We start from the raw sequence: 20,636 nt of genomic DNA on the forward strand, positions 1-20,636 counted from the left end.
GAATGGTGTGTGGTGCCCCTGAGGGTTCAGTCGCCACAGAGTTACTGCATCTCACCCAGAGGTGTGGTATCTCACCCTCAGGTAAGGAAGGCATATGGCTCGGGACCCTATCACCAGCATCCAACACATACCCGCATTGGGGGTTGGGCGAGATTGCTCCTAGGGGAGAGCACAGTCCCAGGTCCCTAGCTGGTGGGAGGGTCCTATGTAGTGGGTGCTTAGGGGAGCAGCTTAGCGGAGCACATGACAGAGAGAGTATAAATAGGAAGCCATCTTAGAAAGAGCAAGCCAGTCAGAGGAGGAAAAGTGACAGGAGCAGAGGCTCGGCATGAGCTCTGCTCTAGAGGTGGGCCTAGCCTGGGAGGCCCAGGACTGAAGGAGAGAAGAGAGGAGTGGGAGCAGGAAAGCTCCAGGAACCAATGGGACCCTAGGGCTACGGGCCATGCAGAAGGCCACCCTTACTCCTGCTGCTACCAGGAGGTAGAGGGGTCAGGCCAGATAAGGGGAACTGGTCTCTCAACTAGTGGAGAAACAGCAAGGCTCAACTAGAAACCGGAGGCTGCAGCATTTCATGTACTACAGGTAAAAGTCCACACCAGTCTCACTAAGAAGGTAGCCACATAGGACCCAGGGGACGGAACACAAGTCACCCGCCAATGCCCGAGGATACCGGATAGAAGTGTCACTGGGTGTGAGGTGCAGGGAGAAGGCCAGAGAAAGGACACACAGAAGGGTGTCCTGCTAAGTACTCTGGAGCTATCTGGGGGTGGACTGAGCCCCTCACTGAGTAAGCACAGCACGACGGGTGAGATTGCTCTGGTACCTGTAATCTGGACTGCAACAACTGTGAATAAAGATCTTGGGACTGCATCACACGGACTCTGTGTTCATTAATGACTCCCTGCACTACAACCACCATCATCCACCCACACTGCCCTGAAGCTACACTCTTCCTGTGGTGAGTAATAATACCATTGCTGCAAAACCACCAGCTTCAGAGGACTGTTCCGCAGCGGCGGCCCCTTTTGCCCCACTCCAGAGGTGGCGTAGTCGGACATTATAAAACCCATATATACAAATTACCCTTGGATTGACAGCCCTGGATCACAGACTGGGTCACCGCCACAGTGACTACAACCCCCAGTGTCTACCGGCCCGGCTCAGGGTACCCCATGGCCCAGGGGACGCGTCAACTTCATAGGTCCCTGATCTGAGACCACTCCTGCAGCGTGATTTGCCCCACCTCTGGATCTCGTTGGCCCAGGCTATACGTCAGAACGTATTGCACCAGAGCTTGTCGGTGCTGCCACAGTCACTGCAACATGGTCAGAGTTGAATTCCACCGTGTCGGCACATCGCATTTCAGCCAGTGAACTGGCAGGCCCAACGACTTCTGTAGAGATGTAAGTCATTGAGCTGCGGGATGGGAACGGCGGAAGTGAGCACACAGTGACCGTGCCCTCTGCAGAAGGCCATCTAGTCCAGGATAGTGGGCTAAAAATTTATGGACAACCAGGTTCAACATGTGAGCCATACAAGGCACGTGTGTGACATTGCCCCGGCGAAGGGCCGCACCCAGGTTTGCAGCATTGTCGCACACGGCCTTCCCTGGTTGCAGGTCCAGTGGAGACAACCATTCATGAAACTGGGTCTCCAGAGCTGACCACAACTCCTCAGCTGTGTGACTCACATTTCCCAGACATTTCAAAGTAAACACTGATGCCTTGAGCCCTGCTGCCAGCATAGTAAGGAGGTGTGCAGGATTCCTTCTGCGCAGTTGGAAAGCAGGTGGCATTACCAGACAGGCTTTGGGTGCAGGTGGAGGACCGAGAGGAGGTTGAGGAGGCAGAAGCAGTGGAGGAACTTCGAGATAAAGAGGATTGATGCACAACTCATGGGGATGGTAAGACTTGGACAGCAGCCCCTTGTCCTGCTGTCACCATAGTTACCCAGTGCCCAGTCATCGACATGTAACGCCCCTGTCCATGCCTACTCGTCCAAGTGTCAGTGGTGAAATGCACCCTGTCACACACAGAGTTTCTCAAAGAAGTGGTGATGTTGTGTGCGACATGCTGGTGGAGCGCAGGCACACCTTTCTTTGAGAAGTAGTGCCGACTGGGCATCTGGTACTGGGGCACTTCGACGGACATAAGGTCTCGAAAATCCACTGTGTCCTCCAGGCGGAAAGGCAGCATTTCTGTAGCCAAGAGCTTGCAGATGGTGAAATTCAACCTCATAGCTTTCTCATGGCTCGGAGGAAATGGTCTTTTACTTTTCCACATCTGAGGGACCGAGGGCTGGCTGTTGTGCTTAGACGGGGTTGAGTAGGGTGTCCCCGGCAAACTGCCGGTCTGTGAGGAAGATGCAGGCAGACATGATAGGTTGCCTTGATCCAAAGGTGGTGCTCTCGATGTCAGAGAGCGCTCAACACCAGCAGGTGTTTCCACTTCCCAATGAACTGACGACCTGCCAATCACACTGGCTGTTGCAGGTAAAGAGGTGGCAGGTCTGAGTCCAAAAACATGTGTGACTGCTGTCCCCCCAGTCACAGAGGATGAAGAGGCTGCGGATGCACAAGATGGGGCAGACGGTGGTGGGCCCAGCCTGCTAGGCCGCATTGTAGCACAGTGAGCTTCCCACTGCAACTTATGCTTCATATCCATGTGACGGTACATGCATGAAGTACTCAAACTATGGATTTTTTGGCCTCTACTTAGCTTTTGGTGACAAATATTACAGATAACACGAGTTGGGTCATCCTTATCATTCTGAATAAATGCCCAGGCTATGCAAGGCTTAGAGCCCATGCGACCTGAAGAGCCACTACGACTTGTGGTCAGAGGCAGAGTTGTGGTTGAGGATGCAGTTGTTGACGTGCTTCCAGTACTCCGTCTCTGTCCAGGATGGCGCAACCTAACCTCGTCGTCAATAGCATCTGTGACGCCTCGCTGTGCTTGGTATCACAGATCCTAGAAGAGTGTATTGATGGAATCCTCCACAAGAGGCCCCCATAAACATTCACACATCTCCACCTTCCACCTCAGACCAGCAGAGAGTGCCCGTTAGGGATATAAATAGGAAAGTTGGAGCTAGGCAGTTCAGTTCCTCAGAAGAGTTCCTGCAGTAGAGAAGCCTAAGAGAGGTCAGTCTGCAGTGGAGCTCAGTCTAGTCTAGAGAACTCAGTTAATAGTTCAGCAGTGGAGCACGAGGCTCCTGCTAGCTAGATTCAGTAAGGCATAATCGGAATCCCTGGAGAACTACAAGTCCCAGGATCGCTAAGGTGCTGATACGTAACAGATTCAGGAGACGCTCAGGCCCCACATAGTGGGAGCGTGGACTCCAAGAGAAGGCCCTACCACAAGGTCAGCCAGCGCAGGACAGAGACAAAGTTAGGCCTAGCTCCAGGCAGGTCAGAAACTTACTACGCAGAGGCAAGAAACAGGAGGCCCTACACCCGCTCATTGGGGAGGATCCTGATATTCACCCTTCACCCTACAGTGCTCCGGGATGTGCATGAATTTCCTCCAGTAAAAGGTACTGAAGTGACTACCGTGTCCGATCCCGTTCTTGCTCTGACCCAGCTGGGTCTCGCCTGTCCTGCATTCCCCCTGCATACGCTGCCCTGAGACCTAGCTCCACCTGTGGGGAGCTATACCATCGTGCTGCCTTATTACGGGTCTCAGTGGACTGCTGCAGCGCTGGTGCTTCTCACCAGATACCACAGGTGGCGTCACGAACTCTTATAAAATTAACAATTATCCACTCTTTTAAAGAGTGACCCCAGGGTACGGGCCAGGGAGCCGACCACCGCGACATCCCCAAGGCCAGGCAAAGGCCCGGGTACCGAGTCATCCCCATCCCCTGGGCTAGTCACATCCTCCTCCACCTCCTCCTTTGACCTCATCGACTGGCTGACTGTGGGTTGACAGTAAGTGGGATCTCCAACCTCGTCATCATCACCCTGTGTGTTATCACACCCGTCGTCCTCAAAGCCAACCTCTTCCTGTCCTGACGGAAAAGTCACGTTGTCGCTCCAATCAGGTATTTGAGTCTCATCATCGTCTTCATCATTGTCTCCACCAACAGGAGTGACAGTTTGGGAACGAGGGTCTACATTATGCTCAGAACCTTCTTCATCTGGTCCTGGATCCGACTTATAAAGATTCTGGGCATCAGTGCAGATCATTTCCTCGTCTGGATTAACAGAAGCTCTGGAGCAGACCTCCGTTTCCCAGGCTATAGTATGAGTAAACAGCTCTGCAGACTCAACCATCTGTGTTACCCCATACTCAGACGGGCAGCTGGAGACTTGGGAGCTGTGAGAAAGCAAGTGCGATTGGGGTGACACCTCTGAGGACTGGAGTATTTGTGATGTTGAAATTGAGGTGGAGGAGAGCCCACTTGAAGGAGCACTTGATATCCGCTGAAACACCTGCTGTTTTTGTGCCTCATCTGGAATTTGTAGCGATGGGTGTGTCCGTAAGAAAGGGATCGTATCACATTGTCCACGAAAAGAAGTCGACATTTTAGTTTGGCTGGAAGATGGTCTTTCTTCTGCAGATGTTACCCCCCCCACCGCGGGGCGGCTCGACCCACCAGCGGACAGGCACCAGTATTGGGAGATGGGGGCTGGCCGTCAGGGTCCACCGCGGCTCTGGCACAAACCCGGCGACACGGAGGTGGCACGGGCAGGAACAAACTGGCCGTGTTGGCTTCTCACTTTTTGGATTTTAAAAGGGCGTGACATGCCTATATCTGTGTCTCCCCCTCCTTTTACTCCTCCACCTATTTTCTTTTCGCATGACTATATGTACTTGTCACTTTTTCATGTGTTAGCTATGTCTTCTGAGCAGTTTGTCAGCTTTTGGACACCTTTGAAGGTGTTTTCTATGTGTTTCTATGTGTTTTTGTTTGCCTGACATTGGTTTCAACGGTGTTCGAAGGTGTTCGACAAACCGAACCGAACTCGAACACTACGGGGGTGGTTCAACACTAGTTAACACAAACACAGCCTTGGTAATGTAAAAATAACATATATAACTATCTGTAAACAGATTGTGACTTGTGTTAACCAACAGCCTGTTTAATAACACTGGCAGACTTTTTATGCTATTTAAAATGTAAAAAATTGTCTAAAAATTATTCCTTTTTGGGGTAAATGCCTGCCTTGCTATTGTATGTACACAGATAGTGTACACAGAAGTCATGGCTTTTTAGTGGTCCATAAACTATCCCTTTTTGGGGAGTAGCAACAGATTTGCTGTTTGGAAAATGTAGAAGCAAAAATTATTTCTTTTTTGGGATCAGCAGCAGGTTTCATATTTCGAAAATAAAGAAGCAGTGGCCTTTTGAAAAGCTTTGCAAAAATTATTCCTTTTTTGGGAACAGCAACAAATTTGCAGTTTGAAAAGTGTAAAAGCAATAGCTTTTCAAAAAGCTGCCAAAAATATTCCTTTTTTGGGAGCATTTTAACCCCTTTAGGACCAAGTCAGTAATTGTACATAGCTGCGCCCAGGGTCTTATGGGCCAGCTGCGTATTATTATGCGCGTTGCGATTGCGCTCGCACACAAGTGGTGCGAGACGATTGCCCCCGGTGGCAGCTGATTGTCACAGCTGACACCCGGTGCTATGCGCCAGGAGCGGTCTTGCACCACTGCTGACACATTAACCCCCGAAATGCTGTGATCGAAGTTGATCGCAGCATTCAGGGACCAAGGAGAGGTAAGCACCATTACTTACCTCCTCTGCCGGTGTCCCGCGCTGTCTGCGGCGGGTCCTGGATGTTGTCATGATGACCCGATGTCATCATGACAACATCCGGGTCACCAGACAGCAGGAAGTTACTTTGGTCATACGCAGTGCATGACTAAAGTAACTTCTCCCTGTCCAGCGCTGTCAGGCAGCATAGCATAGGGAGCTGCTGCTCTATATGCTATACAGCTGCTATCAGGCTGCAAAAAGTGAAAGTCCCATAGTGGGACAAAGTTTAAAAGTAGAAAAAGTACCAGAAAGTGCCAGAAAGTGAAAAAAAAAAATTGTAAAAATGAAAAAACAATCCCCAAAAAATAAAAATATATTGTACCCATAATATTTATTATGAAAAAAAAACAAACAATAAAAGTACACATATTTGGTACTGCCATGTCTGGAATGAGCTGACCTATAAAGCTGTCCCCCTTGTTCACTCATTTAGTGAACACAATAAAAAAAATAACTAAAAAACAAAGGAAAAAAAAATGCTTTATCGTCATACCGCCAAACAAAAAATGCAATAACACGCGATCAAAAAGATGAATGTAAATAAAAATGATACCGCTGAAAATGTCATCTTGTCCCGCTGCCATACGGCTCCATCAAAAGAACAATAAAAAAGTTATAGTTCTCAGAATAAAGCGATACAAAGAAATTATTTTTTCTATAAAAATATTTTTTTGTGTAAAAGCGCCAAAACATAAAAAAACAATATAAATGTGGTACCGCTGTAAACGTACTCACCCTAAGAATAAACCTGCCTTATCAATTTTACCACACTCAGAGCGGCATAAAAAAAAAACAATAAAACAATTCCTGAATTTTTGGTTTTTGTTTATTCTGCCTCCCAAAAATCAGAATAGAAAGCAATCAGAAAATGTCACATGCCCAAAAATGGTACCAATAAAAATGTCAACTTGTCCTGCAAAAAACAAGCCATCACATGATTCTGTCGGGCGAAATATGGAAAAATTATAACTCTCAAAATATGGCGATGCACAAACTACTCTGCAAAAAAAAAGTGTCTTTTAGTGTATGACAGCTGTCAATCATAAAGACCCGATATGAATCTGATATCACTGTAATCGCACCGACCCAAAGAATAAAGTCATCTAATCACTTATACCACACAAGGAAAGGTATAAAAAATAAACTCTAGGGTTAGGGTTGTGCTAGGGTTAGGGTTAGGGTTGTGCTAGGGTTAGGATTAGGGTTGTGCTAGGGCTAGGGTTGTGCTAGGGTTAGGGTTGTGCTATGGTTAGGGTTGTGCTGGGGTTAGGGTTGTGCTAGGGTTAGGGTTGTGCTAGGGTTAGGGTTATGGTTGTGTTAGGGTTAGGGTTTTTCAAAAGTAAAGAAAAAAAAATGATGACGATATGGCGACCAGTGTTGAGCGCAAGTGCTCACTACTTGAGTTTGCATCGGGAGCTCGGGTATGCACCAAGTATCGCGGGTGCTCAAGTGACATGCTCGAGTCTCCGCCCTATTTGCTTTGTGGCCAAAAAAAGTTGAAAGGATTGCCTGCCATGCACGAGCGATCCCCACATGTTTTTTTTTGGGGTGTCTAGTAACCATGAAACATATGGGGCGGGGACTCGATGATGTCACTCGAGCACCCATGATATAGTGACCTAATGTTATCATATTCTGTGTCGTACCTCTGGGTTCAAAATGTTCACTATACCCATTGATAAAATCCTTGAGGGGTATTGTTTCCAAAATGGGGTTACTTGTGGGGGGTTTCCACTATTTAGGTGCATCAGGTGCTCTCCAAACGCAACATCATAGCGTCCGCTCTCAATTCCAGCCAATTTTGCGTTCAAAAACTCAAACAGTGCTCTTTGCCTTCTGAACCTTGCCGTGCACCAAAACAGTGTATTTTCCCCACATATGGGGTATCGGCAAACTCAAGAGAAATTGCACAAAAGTTTTTGGGGTCCATTTTCTCCTCTAACCGGTGTGAAAATAAAAAATTTGGGGCTAAACCATAATTTTTGTGGAAAAAGTTAGATTTTTTTTATTTTCACGGCTCCATGTGTTACTCAAGAGAAATTGCACAGCAAATGGTATGGTGCAATTTCTCCTGTTACCCTTATGAAAATGCAAAATTGGGGGCTGAAAAACATTTTTGTGGGCAAAATGTGAAAATTTTATTTTTATGGCTCAATGTAATAAACTTCTGTGAAGCACCTGAGGGTTCAAGGTGCACACCACACATCTAGACAAGTTCCCCGAGGGGTCTAGTTTCCAAAATGGTGTCACTTGTGGGGGGGTTTCCACTGTTTAGGCACATCAGGGGTTCTCCAACATAGCGCAGCATAGGTTGAAACCCGCAACATTGCGTCCGTTAATTATTCAAGTAAATTTTACATTCAAAAAGTGAAATGGCGCTCCTTCCCTTCTGAACCCTGCCGTGCGCCCAAACAGTGGTTTTCCCCCATATATAGCATATCGACATGCTTAGGAGAAATTGCACAACAAATTTTGGGGTCCATTTTTTTCTGTTACCCTTGCGAAAATAAAAAAATTGGGGTCTAAAGTAACATTTTTGTGAAAAAAGTTAAATGTTCATTTTTTCTTCCACATTCCAAAAATTCCTGTGAACATTGTAACATAGTAACATAGTTTTTAAGACTGAAGGAAGACTAAATCCATCTAGTTAAACTCTTAGCCTAACATGTTGATCCAGAGGAAGCCAAAAAATAACCATATGGCAAACACTAAGCTCCACATTGGGTAAAAAAAAATTCCTTCCTGACTCCACATACGGCAATCAGACTAGTTCCCTGGATCAACACCCTATCAAGGAATGTAGTATATATAACCTGTAATATTATACTTTTCAAGAAAGGCATCCAGGGCCTTCTTAAATTTTAGTAGTGAATCACTCATTACAACATCATGCGGCAGAGAGCTCCATAGTCTCACTGCTCTTACAGTAAAGAATCTGCATCTGTGATTATGATTAAATCTTCTTTCCTCCAGATGTAGAAGATGCCCTCTTGTCGCCGTCTCAGGCCTTAGAGTAAAAAGATCAGTAGAAAGGTCTTTGTACTGTCCCCTCATATATTTGTACATAGTAATTAGATTACCCCTAAGCCTTCATTTTTCCAAACTAAATAGCCCCAAGTGTAATAACCTGTCCTGGTATTGCAGACCCCCCAGTCCTCTAATAACCTTGGACGCTCTTCTCTGCACCCATTCTAGTTCAGCTATATCTTTCTTATACACCGGAGACCAAAACTGTACACAGTATTCTAAGTGTGGTCGCACTAGTGACTTGTATAGAGGTAAAATTATGTTCTCCTCGTGAGCATCTATGCTTCTTTTAATGCATCCCATTATTTTATTTGCCTTTGCAGCAGCAGCCTGACACTGGCCACCAAACATGAGCTTGTCGTCCACCAATACACCCAGGTCTTTTTCAGTGACAGTTTTGCCCAGTGTTTTACAATTAAGCATATAATTATACATTTTATTTCCTCTGCCCAAGTGCATTACCTTACATTTATCCCTTTTAAAGCTCATTTACCATTTATTAGCCCAAGCTTCTAGTTTACCTAGATCCTCCTGTAATATAAAATTGTCCTCCTCTGTATTGATTACCCTGCAGAGTTTAGTGTCATCTGCAAATATTGAAATACTACTCTGTATTCCCCCTACAAGGTTATTAATAAATATGTTAGGGTTAATAAACTTATAATATGTGAAGGGTTAATAAACTTCTTGAATGAGGTTTTGAGCACCTTGAGGGGTGCAGTTTTTTAAAATGGTGTCACTTCGGGGTATTTTCTGTCATATAGACCCCTCAAAGTCACTTCAAATGTGATGTGGTCCCTAAAAAAACGGTTTTGTAATTCTTGTTGGAAAAATGAGAAATCGATGGTCAACTTTTAACCTTTATAACTTCCTAACAAAAAAAAAATTGGTTCCAAAATTGTGCTGATGTAAAGTAGACATGTGGGAAATGTTATTTATTAACTATTTTGTGTGACAGATCTCTCTGATTTAAGGGCATGAAAATTCAAAGTTTGAAAATTGTGAAATTTTCAACATTTTCTCCAAATTCCCATTTTTTCACAAATAAACCCAAGTCATATCGAATTTATCATGAAAAAACAGTCTCAGAATCAGTGGGATCCGTTGAAGCGTTCCAGAGTAATTACCTCATGAAGTGACAGTGGTCAGAATTGTAAAAATTGGCCTGGTCATTAACCTACAAACCACCCTTGGGGGTAAATGGGTTACGGTTTATTTACCTTTTGCAGGGTAGGGTTCTCAGCAGCAGTACAGTATAGACAAAGAACACTACTGATAAGTAGTGTTGAGCCACCCCCGTAGTGTTCGAGTTCGGTTCGGTTCGTCGAACACCCGTGTGTTCGCCGAACTGTTCGTCGAACTGTTCGTCGAACACCTTCGAACACCGTTAAAACCAATGGCAGGCAAACAAAAACACATAGAAACACATAGAAAACACCTTCAAAGGTGTCCAAAAGCTGACAAACTGCTCAGAAGACACAACTAACACATGGAAAAGTGACAAGTACATATAGTCATGCGAAAAGAAAAGAGGTGGAGGAGTAAAAGGAGGGGGAGACACAGATATAGGCATGTCATGCCCTTCTAAAATCCAAAAAGTGAGAAGCCGAGACGGCCAGTCCGCTCCTGCCCGTGCCACCTCCGTGTCGCCGGGTTTGTGCCAGAGCCGCGGTGAACCCTGACGGCCAGCCCCCCTCTCCCAATACTGGTGCCTGTCCGCTGGTGGGTCGAGAGAGCCCCCCTGTGGTGGAGGCAGCTCTAAGCTTTTTAATTTAAATTGTCCCTCTAATTTAAATGAATACACTTTAAATCCATTTACAAGGATCTATTGGAGGGCAAGTCTCATGCCAGCAGCCGCGTAATTCCAGCTCCAGTAGCGTCCACTAAAGCTGCTGCAGTTAAAAAGCTTTTATAAGGATCGAGCTCGGCTGTCCACCGCAAGGCATCCTAGTGCCAGTCCCAGCCCCTATGCCTTGGGGTGCCTCCTGATGCTCTTCACTAAGTATCCCGTGGTCCCGAAGCATTTCCTTTGAAAAAATTAAGTGTCCAAACTACAGGTGGTGTAGCTTGCTTAACAGCCGGGATAATCTGCTGACTAGCAGACACTGCTACTAGGCACAAAGTATTTCCTGGGCTAGATGCAGTTAAAAATTTGTAAGTAGATACTCTCGTTGGATGCTGAGAAAGCATTCCATAGAGTCTCCTGGCACGCCATATATGATTCTCTTAAAAAGCTTGGGGTAGGGGTCTAGGGGACCCTTTTATAGCCAAAATCACGGCCCTGTATCACAATACGTCACCTAGGCTGAAGATAAATGGAACTGTAGCACCGAGGGCTCGGTTGCTACAGACGTATTGCACCTCACCCAGAGGTGTGATATCTCACTCTCAGATAAGGATGGAGTGTGGATCAGGACCCGACACCTGCATGCATTACACCACATTGCCGTGGGGCAGGGCGACCAATATGCCCCTGAGATGGGCACGACAGTCCCTGTCCCTGGCTGGAGTGGGGGGAGGGAACACTGAGGAAGGGGAACCCTGCAGTGCAGGAGCAGGGAGGAAGCAGTTCCTGGGTGCATTGAGAAGGGAGTATAAAAGGTGGGCACCATCTTAGTTCAGTGCAGAGAAGTCTGAGCAGAAGTGGCAGGGAGCAGGGGCTCTGCATGAGCTCTGCTCCGGAGGCGGGCCTAGTAACAGAGGCGCAGGCCTGCAAGAGGGAGAAGGAAGGAAGAGGAGCGGAGAAGGCTCCAGGAATGAGGAATGAAGGGATCCCAGGGGTGCGGACGGGCGAGTCGCCACCGCACGCCCGAATCCACCTGCGTGGAGGGGTCAGGCCAAAGGGGGAGACCGGTCCCCGAACTAGTGGAGGCAGGAAACGACCCTCAGCTAGAAACCGGAGGCTCTGACATTTTATGTGGCGCAGCCCCTTGCTCCACCCGCTAGGAAGGCACCACATAGGGTCAGGGAAACTGGCGCCAAGTTTACCAAGAGGAGGCCCGAGGCAGCCGGACAGAAGTGTTGGTAAGAAAGGCCAGACAAAGGACACACAAAGGGGGTCCTGTGAAGCGCTCCAAAGTTATCTGGGAGTTGTCTGAGCCCCTCACCTGGTGAGCACAGTACGACGTGGGCAGCCGTTACCTGCAGACGTGGTCTGGATAATAAGAACTGTGAGTAAAGGCCCTGAACTGCATCACTGACTCCGTGTCGTTACTGCTGCTGCCCTGCACCATCACCCCCATCCTCCGCATACACTGCCCTGAGGCTATACTCCTCCCGTGGGGAGTTATGCTACGCTCTGCTGCACCCACAACACCAGCCTTAGCGGTCTGCCCTGTAGCGACGGTTCACTCTGACCGCAATCCACGGGTGGCGTAGTCAGACATTTAAACATCAAAACCACATAAATAGTTCCGCCACTGGTTTGACCGCCCTGAGCCACGGAACCGGATCGCCGCCACGAAGACTACAACCACCAGCATCCACCAAAAAGGGTCCGGCTCCGGGTGTCCCAAGGCCCAGGGGGTGCGTCAGAACATTTTCATCACCTTTCACAATCACCAATGGGACAAGGCAGGGATGTCCTCTGTCCCCTCTCTTATACATCCTAGTGACGGAGCACCTGCTCTCATCAATTCGCCATAACCCCAATATTAGGTGGATTGAGGTGGGAGGCACCGAGTACAAGTGCTCTCTATTTGCTGATGATGTCCTAGTATATATCACTCAATCACATATATCCATCCCTGCTGTTATGGCTGAAATAGATCACTTTGTTACATGGTAAAATTTTAAAATCAATGCAGCGAAGTCTGAGGCCCTCGATGTCTCCCTCCCTAAATCCATATAGGATTCCATCCAGTCCAACTTTCCCTTTGCCTGGCCCTCACAGGGTATCAAATACTTAGGAATTCCTATTCATAGAGACCTCTCCCATCTATGTTATCTTAATTTTGGGCCCTTTATTGAACAATTCCATACAGACCACGGTTGGCAAGTTAGAACTGTAAGATTCATTACGTGAACCACTGGTGTTTTGTGGAAAAGCACATGTACACCGCGTTCCAAATTATTATGCAAAAAGTGTTTAGGAGTGATAAGGGAAGAATTTGTTTGTTTGTCAGTTAAACTCATTGATGGTGATGTGTGTCAGGGCTCTTTATATCACTGTAAGCAATTGCAGACACCTGTGCTAATTAGTTTGGCAGGTGTGTCCAATGAAAGGCAAGACTACTTAAGAAGGCTCTCTCACATTATTAAGCAGCCTACATTTTCTGCCAAAATGGGAAAGAAAAAGGATGTGTCGGCTGCTGAGAAGCAACAAATTGTGGAGTGTTTAGGTCAAGGCATGACTACAATCAACATTGTGCGATGATCAGGATGAAGTGTCTTGGCAATCAAGAAGTATGTAGCTGATTCACAGTACACACGTGTGCGTGCTGATAAGGGCAAATTGAGGACTCTTTCCTACAGGCAATTACGTCAGGTTGAAACAGCAGCGGCAAAAAAGCCTTGTCATAGCAGCAGACAAGTTTTTGAAGCTGCTTGTGCCTCCAACGTCCCCCGAACAACAAGATGCAGGGTCCTTCAGAGGTTTGCAGCTGTGCATATGCCATCCTGTCGACCTCCTCTATCCACTTCACACAAGCAGAAACGGCTCCAGTGGGCCAAACATTACATGAAGACTGATTTCAAAACTGTTTTGTTCACGGATGAGTGCCGTGCAGCGCTCGATGGTCCAGATGAATGGAGTGGAGGATGGCTGGTTGATGGACACCCCACGCAAACACGGCTACAGCGCCAACAAGGAGGAGGTGGAGTAATGTTTTGGGCTGGAATCATGGGGAGAGAGATTGTCGGCCCCTTTAGGATCCCTGAAGGCGCTAAAGATGAACTCCATAATGTATGTGGATTTTCTCAAACAGCACTTCCTGCCATGGTTCAAGAAGAAGAACCGTGTATTTCACAGCAAGATCATTTTTCTGCATGATAATGCACCATCTCATGCTGCACATAAAACATCTGCATCTCTGGCTGATATGGGCATAAAAGGGGACAAACTTATGGTGTGACCCCCATGCTCCCCTGACCTCTACCCCATTCAGAACCTTTGGAGCATCATTAAAAGGAGTGTCTATGATGGCGGGAGGCAGTTCACATCTAAGCAACAGCTCTGGGAGGGTATTCTGTCCTCATGCAAAACAATTGAAGCAGAAACCATCCAAAACCTGACAAATTCAATGGACGAGAGAGTTCAGAAGCTCCTTTCGAACAAGGGGTCCTATGTGAAAATGTAACATCACCTAGAATAAAGTTTTGAGTTGAAAACTGTTTGATTTCAGTTTCTAACAACCTGCTAATGCTTATAATTTCAAAAATGACCATTTTTTTGGTCTTTATTAAAATGAAAAGGTTGATCGAAAAGTTTGGGGGATCTAAGAGTGTGGCAACCCAGTAGTCATGATTACTTCGAATTCTGACAATATGAGGGTCATGCTGCAGGTAGTGCAGCAAGAAGGCACTTATGTGTCTTGCGCATCTCGGAGCCCCAAAATTATTTTCCGGGCTAGATGCAGCTAAAAATTATTTTTAATTTTAAATCTGGTGAAGCTTATTATAGATGGCCTAATAGGATCAGTGCTGCACACTGCTACAAAGCCCAAATTATTTTCCAGTCAAGATACAGATAAACATGATTAGTAATTTGAAAGCTTAAAACAGTTGGTAGGGTGATTTTAACCAATCATCAAGCTTTTACTCTCCCCAGGATGACACAGGGGTAGAAAAGTCGTTTCGGATCCATGATTTGTTCATCTTTATGAACGTGAGTCTGTCTACATTATCAGTGGAGAGCCGCGTGCGCTTATCTGTCAGCACACCACCAGCAGCGCTGAACACACGTTCAGACAGAACGCTGGCTGCGGGGCATGACAAGATCTCCAAGGCGTAAGTGGCTAGCTCCGGCCATTTATCCAGATTGGAAGCCCAAAAACAGCAAGGGTCCAGTGACACAGTCGTGGCTTCAATGTTTACTTGGAGATACTCCTGTACCATCGTCTCTAGGCGTTGACTATGTGTCAGACTTCTTGTCTCCTGTGGCCTTGCAAAGGATGGGCTAAAAAAGTGGTGAAATGATTCCGCAAAATTGATGTTACCAGCAGAAACTGTGGTTCTGTTACGGTTTGAGTGCTGAACACTTGACGGTCCCACGGTTGGCAAGTTGGAACTGTGAGATTCACTACGTGCACCACTGGTATTTTGTGGAAAAGCACATGTAAGATTCTGCAACAGTCTCTGCTGATACTCCTGCATGCGTGCATCCCTTTCTATGGCAGGAATAATTTCTGCAAATTTACTTTTGTACCGGGGATCTAACAGTGTGGCAACCCAGTAGTCAGGATTATCTCTAATTCTCACAATTCGAGGGTCATGTTGCAGGTAGTGCAGCAAGAAGGCACTCATGTGTGTTGCGCATCCAGGAGCACCAAGTCCCTGTTGTGTTGGTGGCGAGGTAGCAATCATGCTTCCTTCCTCTGTCCTCTCCCTCCAACCTCGCACAACAGAAATGTGATCAAGGTCTCCCTCATCTGATGAGTCTTCCATCAGTTCGTCCTCCACTTCTTCCTGGGCTCCTGCACCTTCCTCACTAGTTTGGCTGCTACCATGCGCCCTGGTAAAATCATCTCCCCCACCCTCACATGCCTGCCGCCTTGGTGCTGCCGACCGTCTGGACCTTGCAGATGTTAGCCCTTCCGCATACAACTCCTCCTCCTCTACTTCCTCCACCTCCTCTTGTGCCACCACCTGACTCCGAATTCTGTTTAACATGTGCTCCAGCATGTAAATCACCGGAATAGTCATGCTGATAATGGCATCGTCAGCACTAAACATCTTCGTCGCCATTTCAAAACTGTGCAGAAGGGTGCATAGGTCCCTGATCTGAGACCACTCCTCCATTGTGATTTGCCCCACCTCTGAATCTCGTTGGCCCAGGCTATACGTCAGAACGTATTGCACCAGGGCTTGTCGGTGCTGCCACAGTCGCTGCAACATGTGCAGAGTTGAATTCCACCGGGTAGGCACATCGCATTTTAGCCGGTGAAGTGGCAGGCCCAACGACTTCTGTAGAGATGTAAGTCGCTGAGCTGCGGGATGCGAACGGCGGAAGTGAGCACACAGCGACCGTGCCCTCTGCAGAAGGCCATCTAGTCTGGGATAGTGGGCTAAAAATTGCTGGACAACCAGGTTCAACACGTGAGCCATACAAGGCACGTGTGTGACATTGCCCCGGCGAAGGGCCGCACCCAGGTTTGCAGCATTGTCGCACGCGGCCTTCCCTGGTTTCAGGTCCAGTGGAGACAACCATTCATGAAATTGGTTCTCCAGAGCTGACCACAACTCCTCAGCTGTGTGACTCACATTTCCCAGACATTTCAATGTAAAAACCGCCTGATGACGTTGAGCCCTACTGCCAGCATAGTAAGGAGGTGTGCAGGATCCCTTCTGCGCAGTTAGAAAGCTTGTGGCATGACCAGACAGGCTTTGGGTGCAGGTGGAAGACCGAGAGGAGGTTGAGGAGGCAGAAGCAGTGGAGGAAAAATGACATAAAGAGGATTGATGCACAACTCGTGGGGACGGCAAGACTTGGACAGCAGCCCCTTGTCCTGCTGTCACCATAGTTACCCAGTGCCCAGTCAGCGACATGTAACGCCCCTGTCCATGCCTACTCGTCCAAGTGTCTGTGGTGAAATGCACCCTGTCACACACAGAGTTTCTCAAAGAAGCGGTGATGTTGTGTGCGACATGCTGGTGGAGCGCAGGCACACCTTTCTTTGAGAAGTAGTGCCGACTGGGCATCTGGTACTGGGGCACTGCGACGGACATAAGGTCTCGAAAATCCTCTGTGTCCACCAGGCGGAAAGGCAGCATTTCTGTAGCCAAGAGCTTGCAGATGGTGAAATTCAACCTCTTAGCTTTCTCATGGCTAGGAGGAAATGGTCTTTTACTTGTCCACATCTGAGGGACCGAGGGCTGGCTATTGTGCTTAGACGGGGTTGATAAGGGTGTCCCCGGCAAACTGCCGGTCTGTGAGGAAGATGCAGGCGGACATGTTAGGTTGCCTTGATCCAAAGGTGGTGCTATCGATGTCGGACAGCGCTCAAGACCAGCTGGTGTTACCACCTCCAAAGAAAATGATGACCTGCCAATCACGCTGGCTGTTGCGGGTAAAGAGGTGGCAGGTCTGCGCCCCAAAACAGGTGTGACTGCTGTCCCCCCAGTCACAGAGGATGAAGAGGCCGCGGATGCACAAGATATGGCAGACGGTGGTTGGCCCGGCCGGCTAGACCGCATTGTAGCACACTGAGCTTCCCACTGCAACTTATGCTTCATGTCCATGTGCCGGTTCATGCATGAAGTACTCAAACTATGTATTTTTTGGCCTCTACTTAGCTTTTGCTGACAAATGTTACAGATAACACGAGTTGGGTCATCTTTATCGATCTGAAAAAATGCCCAGGCTATGCAAGGCTTAGCACCCATGCGACCTGAAGAGCCACCACGACTTGTGGTGAGAGGCAGAGTTGTGTTTGAGGATGCAGTTGTTGACGTGCTTCCAGTACTACGTCTCTGTCCAGGAAGGCGCAACCTGACCTCGTCGTCACTAGCATCTTCCTCCACCTCCTCTGCTGACCTCATCTCTTGGCTGACTGTGGGTTGACAGTAAGTGGGATCTCCGACCTCATCATCATCACCCTGTGCGTTATCACACCCGTCGTCCTCAGAGCCAACCTGTTCCTGCCCTGACAAAAAACTAAAGTTGTCGCTCCAATCAGGTATTTGAGTCTTATCATCGTCTTCCTCATTGTCTCCACCAACAGGAGTTACAGTTTGGGAATGAGGGTCTACATTATGGTCAGAACCTTCTGCGTCTGGTCCTGGATCCGACTCATAAAGATTCTGGGCATCAGTGCAGATCATTTCCTCGTCTGGATTCACAGAAGCGCTGGAGTCGACCTCTGATTCCCAGGCTATAGTATGAGTAAACAGCTCTGCAGACTCAACCATCTGTTCTACCTCATACTCAGACGGGCAGCTGGAGATTTGGGAGCTGTGAGGAAGCAAGTGCGATTTGGGTGACACCTTTGAGGACTGGAGTATTTGTGATGTTGAAGTTGATGTGGAGGAGAGCCCACTTAAAGGAGCACTTGATATCCGTTGAAGCACCTGCTGTTTTTGTGCCTCATCTGGAATTTGTAGCGATTGGCGTGGCCGTAAGAAAGGGATCTTATCACATTGTCCGCTAAAAGAAGTAGACATTTTAGTTTGGCTGGAAGATGGTCTTTCTTCTGCACCTACCCCACGGACACAACCTTTTTTCCCCTTCCCAACACACCTATTCCCCTTTCCACCAGCAGCAGGCCTTTTTCCACTCATTTTGGTGGTTAACTAATTCACAACTCTGGAGTTGTTTGCACAAAAAAACAATGGATGGTAACCGAGCAGAGCTGAGTGGCCAAACTGTGGTATTAGGCCAAAACTATTGGCTGGGTTAGATGCAGAAAAAAATTATTTTTAATTTGCAACCTGATGGAGGTCAGTATAGATGGACTAATAGACCAAGTCCCACACACCGCTAGAAGCCCAAATATTTTTTCAGAGCTAGATGCAGAAAATTTTTTTATTCAATTTGCAACCTGATGGAGGTCAGTATAGATGGACTAATAGACCAAGTCCCACACACTGCTAGAAGCCCAAATATTTTTTCAGAGCTAGATGCAGAAAAAAATTATTTTTAATTTGCAACCTGATGGAGGTCAGTATAGATGGACTAATAGACCAAGTCCCACACACCGCTAGAAGCCCAAATACTTTTTCAGAGCTAGATGCAGAAATTTTTTTATTCAATTTGCAACCTGATGGAGGTCAGTATAGATGGACTAATAGACCAAGTCCCACACACTGCTAGAAGCCCAAATATTTTTTCAGAGCTAGATGCAGAAAAAAATTATTTTTAATTTGCAACCTGATGGAGGTCAGTATAGATGGACTAATAGACCAAGTCCCACACACCGCTAGAAGCCCAAATATTTTTTCAGAGCTAGATGCAGAAAAAAATTATATTCAATTTGCAACCTGCTGGAGGTCAGTATAGAAGGACTAATAGAACAAGTCCCACACACTGCTAGAAGCCCAAATATTTTTTCAGAGCTAGATGCAGAAAAAAATTATTTTTAATTTGCAACCTGATGGAGGTCAGTATAGATGGACTAATAGACCAAGTCCCACACACCGCTAGAAGCCCAAATATTTTTTCAGAGCTAGATGCAGAAAATTTTTTTATTCAATTTGCAACCTGATGGAGGTCAGTATAGATGGACTAATAGACCAAGTCCCACACACTGCTAGAAGCCCAAATATTTTTTCAGAGCTAGATGCAGAAAAAAATTATTTTTAATTTGCAACCTGATGGAGGTCAGTATAGATGGACTAATAGACCAAGTCCCACACACCGCTAGAAGCCCAAATATTTTTTCAGAGCTAGATGCAGAAATTTTTTTTATTCAATTTGCAACCTGATGGAGGTCAGTATAGATGGACTAATAGACCAAGTCCCACACACTGCTAGAAGCCCAAATATTTTTTCAGAGCTAGATGCAGAAAAAAATTATTTTTAATTTGCAACCTGATGGAGGTCAGTATAGATGGACTAATAAAACAAGTCCCACACGCTGCTAGAAGCCCAAATATTTTTTCAGAGATAAATGAAGAAAAAAATTATTTTTAATTTGCAACCTGATGGAGGTCAGTATAGATGGACTAATAGACCAAGTCCCACACACTGCTAGAAGCCCAAATATTTTTTCAGAGCTAGATGCAGAAAAAAATTATTTTTAATTTGCAACCTGATGGAGGTCAGTATAGATGGACTAATAGACCAAGTCCCACACACCGCTAGAAGCCCAAATATTTTTTCAGAGCTAGATGCAGAAAATTTTTTTATTCAATTTGCAACCTGATGGAGGTCAGTATAGATGGACTAATAGACCAAGTCCCACACACTGCTAGAAGCCCAAATATTTTTTCAGAGCTAGATGCAGAAAAAAATTATTTTTAATTTGCAACCTGATGGAGGTCAGTATAGATGGACTAATAGAACAAGTCCCACACGCTGCTAGAAGCCCAAATATTTTTTCAGAGATAAATGAAGAAAAAAATTATTTTTAATTTGCAACCTGATGGAGGTCAGTATAGAAGGACTAATAGAACAAGTCCCACACACTGCTAGAAGCCCAAATATTTTTTCAGAGCTAGATGCAGAAAAAAATTATTTTTAATTTGCAACCTGATGGAGGTCAGTATAGATGGACTAATAGACCAAGTCCCACACACTGCTAGAAGCCCAAATATTTTTTCAGAGCTAGATGCAGAAAAAATTATATTCAATTTGCAACCTGATGGAGGTCAGTATAGATGGACTAATAGAATGATGCTATGCCCAAAAGATTTTACTTCACTAGGTGCAGTAAAAAAATTGGTATTCTATACACAGGTGGTATATCTTGCAACACAGATAGGCTACTCCACTGACTAACACACTCTGCAATAGGCCAAAAAGGATTAGCTTTGCTAGATTCAGCCAAATGCTGTGAAAAAAACTTGCACAGCACTGGCACAGACCTGCCTGGCAAAAACTGATAGGAACTGATGTAACCTAGTCCTGAAAAGGACTCCAATTACAATTAGTCTTTACTCCCACAATCTATCTATTTAAGAGCACAGACCTGCCTGATAAAAGTCGTAGGAAATGCTGTAACCTAGTCCTTAAAAGGACTGCAATCACAACTAT

Source organism: Phyllobates terribilis, unplaced genomic scaffold (genome assembly GCF_046119375.1).
Source record: "Phyllobates terribilis strain yellow unplaced genomic scaffold, ASM4611937v1 Scaffold_2__4_contigs__length_985480577, whole genome shotgun sequence".
NCBI classification, from domain to species: domain Eukaryota; kingdom Metazoa; phylum Chordata; class Amphibia; order Anura; family Dendrobatidae; genus Phyllobates; species Phyllobates terribilis.